We start from the raw sequence: 8,273 nt of genomic DNA, 5'->3' as shown, positions 1-8,273 counted from the left end.
ACTAGATGCGGTTAAGCAGATGAAAGTTATCGAATGAATACTGGTTTGATAGTTGCATGTATTGCTTATGATTGCATATAGCATATGCTTATTGCATTGTGAGGCAATGCATGTTTTATTGGCATAATAGATAATATTTATTCTATCTGTTTAATCAACTAACTTGCAGTGCCTCCTTGTATCCTATTGGTCGAGCTCTCTTGGGTGGCCGTACCACTGTAACCATGGAGTTTAGGTTCTCACCCACAGTGTTTTGGGTGTTTAAGGTTCGCCTTTGAGCGCGCCACCGCAGGCGAGGAAAGGGCTAGCTCGTTAGGATAGCGCCTACCTCAGGAACTATACTAGCAGTACCTTCGACATTTTTTAGGTTTTTTTTTTTTAAGGGGGGTTAAAAAAATGAAGGGAACACATGTAACAATGATGTATTAAAGCATATAATGTTGTAATAAATTTAGTGGATTTGTTATGAAAAAGTATGGTAGTTGAGGCTAAAATGCAGATGAATATGATATGAATGCATAATATATTAGGATGTGTATATGTAGGTTATACCTTCATTAATGCAATTGATTATGGGTTCCTCGGTTGGAACTTCTACATTGTATTGATTGCGACTTGAATTGTACAGAGCCCCGCCCCCCCCCCCACCCCTGGGACTCTGTCGCGATACAAGTAGAAAACCTGTCATTGGCGGTTTTGGAGGAAGAAAACGACCAAACAGGCGGCTCGCGGACTGACATTACTCATGCCAGCAGCAGAGCTTCTAGAGAGAGCGTCACACGCGAGCACCCTTATGTGGAGTACGCCACGAGATGTCGAGTCCCCCGCGCCCAGTTCTTCGCGTGCGGCGCCTGCGGCTGCGCCCCGGGAGGAGGTTTTGGTGGCACCACCTGTGCAGAGGCCCCCGGTTGGAGCAGCTTTCCCTACTTTGGTTGAGGGGGCGGAGCGAGATAGACTGATGGAGCGCCTCAATGAGTTCAGGAGGTGCAGCCCCCGAGTCTTCGACGGCGAGAAGGTCGACCACTGGATCGTGGAGAAGTGGTTGATGCATATGGAGAAGCTCTTCCGCGACACCTTCGTGGAGGAGAGGGACAGAGTTTGGCTCGCCACTCACCACTTGGACGGCGAGGCCTACCGCTGGTGGTTGGATCTCCAGGAAAACCCCCGCACAGACTTGGCGGCTATCACTTGGCCGAGGTTCAAGGAGCTTCTTTTGGCTCATTACTTCTCGACCAACGTCAAGAGGAAGATGGAGGAAGATGGAGCAAGACTTGCGCAACTTGCGCCAGGGCGACCGGACTGTGGTCGAGTACGAGAGAGAGTTTTCTCGGCTTCTGCATTGCGTGCCCTTCGTCGTGCGGGACGATGAGGACAAGGCCCGCATCTTCGAGCGAGGATTGAGACCGTCTATCTTTCGGTTTGTGCAATCCTCTAACCTCCAAACCTACCGGGAGGTGGTGGATCGCGCGCTCATTGTGGAGAGTGGCGCGGCGGATGTCCAGGAGCAGCGAGAGGCTAGAGACAAAGGGAAGGCCAAGAGGCTTGCGGCTGAGGGTGCGAGCCAGACGCACTCTAGGAGGCCGCCGAAACATTCTAGGAGCCAGCAGCGTGGACGCAGCTCAGCGGCGCATCGAGGAGGATCTGATCGGCGCCGGCCTTCCCCGTGTGTGATCTGCGGTGGTCCCCATTACCCACCGCAGTGTCCACAGCGGGCGGGCAGGTGCTTCCAGTGTGGCCAGGAGGGCCACATACGGACTGAGTGCCCGAGGGGTTCTTCACCAGCACCGTCGACTGCATCGGCACTGGCTCTACCAGCCGCCAGCCAGGGGAACCCGTCAGCGCAGTATCAGCCTGGGTGGCCACCCGTCCAGCGCCAGAGCGAAGGATCTCGACAGGCCCCGAGTGGACGCATGTATGCCGCTCAGACCGAGGAGGCGGCAGCAGCCGAGGATGTGGTTGCAGGTATCATTTTACTTGATGGCATTAGAGTTCGTGCTTTATTTGATACCGGTGCATCGCATTCATTCATAGATCGGCTGTTTGCCGAGTTGCATGGCATTCCATTGGTTCCTTTGTTGCATACGGGACATGTTGTTGTACCCGACCACGTTTTGGATATTAGAGAGTATAGCCCCAGTTGCCCTGTTTGGGTAGGAGATTGGATTATGCCCGTGGATTTGCTAACCTTGTGCAAGCTGGGGGATTTTGACGTGGTCTTGGGCATGGATTGGTTGACCAAGTACTATGCCAGGATTGATTGTAAGAATCGCATGGTTACCTTTAGAGAACCGGGGCAGACTGAGGTTGTGTTTAAAGGATGCCGGAGTTCGCTTTTCGCGATGACGATCAGCTCATCTCGAGCTAGGCAGCTGATCAGTAGGGGTTGTGTAGTGTTGTGCTGAGAGGCGAGGATGATACCGCTAGGATTGAGGATATCCCGATGGTGCGGGAGTTTCGGGATGTGTTTCCAACTGAGCTACCGGATATGCCTCCTGATAGGGAGATCGAGTTTGTGGTAGATCTCGCCCCTGGGACTACCCCAATCTCAAAGGCGCCCTATAGGATGGCACCGGCAGAGCTGAGGGAGCTGAGGGCACAGTTGCAGGATTTGTTGGACAAGGGCTTCATTCGACCGAGCGTCTCGCCTTGGGGAGCACCAGTTTTGTTCGTCAAGAAGAAAGACGGATCACTTCGCCTTTGTGTGGATTATCGTGAACTCAACAAAGTCACGATCAAGAACAAGTATCCGTTGCCGAGGATCGACGACTTGTTTGATCAGCTTCAGGGATCGTATGTGTATTCTAAGATAGATTTGCAGTCTGGATACCACCAATTGAAGATCAAACCCGAGGATGTATCGAAGACGGCTTTTAGAACACGGTATGGACACTATGAGTTCACAGTGATGCCGTTTGGGCTTACTAATGCCCCGGTAGCTTTTATGGATTTGATGAACCGTGTTTTCAAGCCATATCTGGACAGGTTTGTCGTGGTGTTCATCGACGACATTTTGGTTTACTCCCGAAGCGATGCGGTTCACGAGGAGCATTTAAGGCTTGTACTTCAAATACTTCGGGAAAAGGAGCTTTATGCCAAGCTGAAAAAGTGTGAATTTTGGCTTCGAGAGGTAGCCTTCCTTGGACATTTGATATCGGGATCGGGTATAGCCGTGGATCCTAAAAAGATTGAAGCAATCAAGGATTGGCTGAGACCGATGAGCGTCACGGAGATATGGAGCTTTCTTGGATTGGCCGGCTACTACCGGAGATTTGTAGAGGGGTTTGCTAAACTATCTACTCCCCTCACGAGGCTCACGCACAAAGGAGTCAAGTTCATTTGGAATGATGCGTGCGAGCGAAGCTTCCAAGAGTTGAAGCAGAGATTGACGACCGCCCCGATCTTGACCCTACCAGTAGCTGGAGCAGGGTATGTGGTATATAGTGATGCTTCACTTAGTGGACTCGGCTGTGTATTGATGCAGGATGGCAAGGTGATCGCGTATGCTTCTCGCAAACTAAAGGAATATGAAAGGAACTACCCGACGCATGATTTGGAGTTGGCGGCCGTAGTGTTCGCATTGAAGCTATGGCGCCACTATCTTTATGGCGAGCGGTGTGAAGTATACACGGACCACAAGAGCTTAAAGTACATGTTTACTCAGAAGGAGTTGAACTTGAGGCAGCGCAGATGGTTGGAGCTGCTCAAGGATTATGATCTGACTATTCTCTATCACCCGGGCAAGGCTAACGTGGTGGTGGATGCGTTAAGTAGGAAATCGACGGAAAACTTAGCGATGCATTTGGTTACTCAACCGCAGTTGATCGAGCAGATGAAGCGGTTGGAGTTGGAGGTGGTGACTCCTGACACGCCTTTGAGGTTGATGACGTTGGTGGTGCAACCTACATTATTGGATAGAATTAAAGAAAAGCAAGTTTCCGATTTGGAATTGCAAAAGATTCGAGATAAAATGGTTGATGGTTGCACCGGCGACTTCCTTTTGGATGATCAGGGATTGATGCGTTTTCGTGGGCGGATTTGTGTACCCGCGGATTCGGGGATTAAAGAGGATATTCTTCAAGAAGCACACCGAGCACCGTATGCTATACATCCGGGTGGCACCAAGATGTATAAAGATTTAAAGTTGCTTTATTGGTGACCCGGGATGAAAAAGGACGTTGGTGAGTTTGTTGCTAGATGTTTAACTTGCCAACAAGTAAAGGCTGAGCACCGAGTTCCCGCGGGAAAACTTCAGAGTTTGCCTATTCCCGTGTGGAAATGGGAGAAGATCACCATGGACTTTGTGACAGGATTGCCTCGCTCTTAGGCCGGGCATGACGCTATATGGGTGATCGTGGATAGGTTGATGAAGTCGGCGCACTTCATACCTATTCATACTACTTGGACCGGAGAGAAGCTCGCGCAAGTGTACCTTGATGAGATTGTGCGGCTTCATGGAGTGCCTACATCGATAGTATCTGATCGAGACACTCGGTTTGTGTCTCATTTTTGGAGGAATCTGCAGGACGCCTTGGGCACACGACTGGACTTCAGCATTGCTTTCCACCCTCAGAGTGACGGACAGTCGGAGCGTACCATTCAGACTTTAGAAGATATGCTCCGAGCATGTGTGATAGACTTCCAAGGAGGATGGTCGCAGCATCTACCGATGGCAGAGTTTGCTTATAACAACAGTTATCAAGCAAGCATTAAGATGGCACCGTTCGAGGCACTTTATGGACGGAAGTGTAGATCGCCACTTCATTGGAGCGAAGTTGGCGAGAGATTGGCTTTAGGCCCTGATGTGCTCCAGGAAGCAGAGGACAAGGTTCGCATTGCTCGGGAGCGATTGTTGACGGCCCAGAGTAGGCAGAGGAGTTACGCTGACAGGCGGCGACGAGACTTGGAGTTTCAGATCGGAGACCACGTCTTCTTGAAAGTTTCGCCGACTCGAGGAATTAGAAGATTTGGAATCTGGGGTAAGTTGAGCCCCCGATATATTGGACCGTATGAGGTTTTGGAGCGTGTAGGCCCGGTAGCGTATAGACTTGCTCTACCGCCGAACCTATCGGGTGTACACAACGTCTTTCATGTATCGGTCCTTCGGAAGTATGTTTTCGACCCGACTCATGTGTTGGATGCCACACCTGTGGAGTTGCGGGACGACTTGAGCTTCGAGGAGCAACCTGTGAAGATTCTAGCTCGCGAAGTGAAGAAGCTGCGGAATCGGGATATTCCGCACGTGAAGGTTCTTTGGAGCAACCACGGGGAGCGGGAGGCCACGTGGGAGCTAGAGAGTGCGCTGCGGGAGCGCTATCCCCATCTTTTTCAAATGGAGCTTTGAGGTATGTTGGCTTCGAGTTTCGCGGACGAAACTCCTTTTTAGGATGGGTGAATGTAACACACTGGACCGTTGCAAATTGCGAGGTTCGAGTGTTCGATATGTATACCGAACTTTTCCACACTTAGTGGAGGGCCGTCGATGGTGTACCGGCCTAAAAGTTCGATCTCTAGAGTTTTGGCAAGTCACTACAACAAAATTACTTTTTAGCGGCGATTATTTTTTAAATTAGTGGTAATTACAATTGCCGCTAAAATATTTTGTGGCAATTTTAATAATTGCCGCTATTGGCAGGGTCGCTAAAAATTTTAGCGGCATTTATTCCGGCGATTGGTAAAAATCCAAATAAATGCCGCTAAATATTATACAATAACGACTATTATAAATGCCGCTAAATAGTATGCAATAACAACTATTATAAATGCCGCTAAATAATATACAATAACAACTATTATAAATGCCGCTACAATTAATTATAATTGCCGCAAAAAACATACTAAATGATTGATTAATAAAGCTTATAGCGGCAATTAAATTAATATTAAAATACTTGATTAACAACTAAATACTACAATGAATTGAAATATTAAAAAATAGTAGTAACCAAAAAGCATTAATAATTTGTATAACAAATAGTCTAAACTCTCAAATTACAATAGCAGAATTCAAATTAAATTTCAAACATAAGTTCTAACAAAAATTACTTGTTCAAAATGTAGCAAAAAAATAACAAACACCGCATGGTTGAAACTCTTGCTTCCCACTTCAATTTCCGCAGCTCCAGCTATTCTGGATCAACAAAAAAGAAATCTTAAAATCAGTGTTAGAAATTACCAAATAAAAATCATCATATCAAATTTTTGAAAAACATGAAAGTTAGGTTGTACTGATTTGGTCTAACTTTTCCTTTTCATTTTGTAACAATAGCACTCAAATTAAGTAGACAAGTACATCTAAAAATAAACATGAGAACATCGAAAAAAATTTCAGATAGTGAATAGAAGATTAGAATCCAACTATTATTTAATAGATCTCAGAAATTTAGATTATAACAAATACACATTGATAGACCAACAAGCAATTTGCGCGAATACCAGACCGATGTTATTTGACATTCTTAAATGAGTTTGAAGTTGAAATACCATTACCTTCAGACTATGCAAAAAAATTAAGGTAGAGTCTACTGGAAAAATTAAAGCTAATACATCTGCTATCAAATATAGTATCAAAATATCATAGTAACTGAAGAGAAAATAAATATATAAAACGTGATAATGAACTACTTTGAACTTCATCAAGCAATTACTACATAAAAGGTGAATTTTGTCGGAGCAGAAATTCACCGACGCTTTCATATTTTCTGTTTTGCAATCAGCTCCACTTGATTATAATTTTGATTGAGCTCCTAATTTGAAGGTGAGTAAAGCTCAAACTGTTATTGAAACATAAACATATCACGGGAGCATTTCCCCGCACTATTCACTGAGAATCAGCATGTTATGGCTAAAGTAAGCAAACTTGCTTTCTTCTTGGCGGCTTTGATTTTCCTCAGTAGCATACAACCAGTTTTATCAGGTGAGTTATGATGTTAAAACAGATCGGATAACTTCTCTTTGAATTAAGGATATTCTAAAATTCTGTCTAAATTTGCTGATCAGGGGTAGCCATTGGAGCTGGTTGGCAGTCTACTGTAGCCTACGTTAATCTTGATTGTTACTATGTGGTGGGGCTGGGAACTGGTGCTTTACTTGGCTTCAAATTAAATTTAGGCTTAGAGATAATTGTTGCTTAAATTGTTCACTCATGTTTACTGCAATTTTTATTTTAGTACTACTTTTATATATGCATTCAACAGTTTAGTGTTGCAAGCTGCATGCCAGATTGTAAAAAATAAAAATAAAAACGAAACTATACATATCATGTTGATGATATTACAAACAGGAACCACAGCTAAGAGACGATAATAGAAACCATAGCTTAGACACGATAACAATCCATCTAGTTGCACAATAGTTTCATCTTTTCTTATGCAAACTAAAAGATAACGGTAAAACAGAAGTAAAAAAGGAGCGACGGTCTCCAAGATAATTACCTTAACGAGTAGATCAAGATGTATGGAAAGAACAGTATAATTACATGTTATAGTTTCCTGAAACACCAAAACGGTATAAAACCAAAGTTTCATTTAAGAGATCCTATTAATTAGGCTCCCTAAAAGAGCTCTTGACGAGATGTAAAGGGAACAGAAACCTGAACGATCTCAACAAATTACCTCTTTAGGCCTCTTTATCGAGGTACAGCATGCAATCTCTTGAATAAGTTCAGTCCACTTCTCTTTTTCGGTCTCTTCTCCATCTCTAGCCAAAATCTACACAAGAACAAACATTACATATGACATAGCTGCATTCTATAATTTAAAGGCATATGTCTAGGAATTCAGAAACTGCAACCTTTCCCATTTCAATATCCCCAACGCAATCACAAAATGACTGAAAAGCAGTCAACAGTGATCTGCATAGTAGAATAACAGAAGAATTTCCATATTATTAGGTAAATCAACCATGTTAAAGATGAAATCTTGGAATCTTATTGTAACTTCACCTATAATATTCCTGTTGTCCATATCCAGAAACACCATGACGGCTTCCAAGTTGAATTATAAGTGCAGAAAGAACAGAAGAATAACTATGTCCAACTGCTTTCTTCCCCATCTTACCACCACCTTTGTAAGAAAGGAATGTTTTTGTTAAAATAAACGAAATGGATAGTATGCTACCTATCTCTCAAAAAAAAAAAAAATGCAAGGGCTTCCTTGAAGTCCTCAACAGCTAGACAGAACTTACCCTTTGCAACATCATCTTTTGCCTACAACCAACTCGTTAAATTCAGATAATGAAGACCACCGTGGAATATGAATTTGAATCAATGGAATTAC

The 8,273-nt window shown here is 44.6% G+C and overlaps 1 long non-coding RNA gene across 1 annotated transcript; it reads right to left on the bottom strand.

The window, feature by feature from the left end:
* Nucleotides 1-7,624: 7,624 nt before the first annotated feature.
* Nucleotides 7,625-8,019, bottom strand: LOC109706198. Its single transcript, XR_002215111.1, has 3 exons — nt 7,940-8,019; nt 7,789-7,849; nt 7,625-7,706 (listed from the first exon to the last, which is right to left on the bottom strand). It is a non-coding gene; the product is annotated as an uncharacterized LOC109706198 (long non-coding RNA).
* Nucleotides 8,020-8,273: the final 254 nt, after the last annotated feature.

The sequence above is a fragment of the Ananas comosus genome, unplaced genomic scaffold (genome assembly GCF_001540865.1).
Source record: "Ananas comosus cultivar F153 unplaced genomic scaffold, ASM154086v1, whole genome shotgun sequence".
Classification (NCBI taxonomy): Eukaryota; Viridiplantae; Streptophyta; class Magnoliopsida; order Poales; family Bromeliaceae; genus Ananas; species Ananas comosus.
Note: the sequence above shows the minus strand (reverse complement) of the source record. Positions and strands in the feature narration are given on the sequence as shown.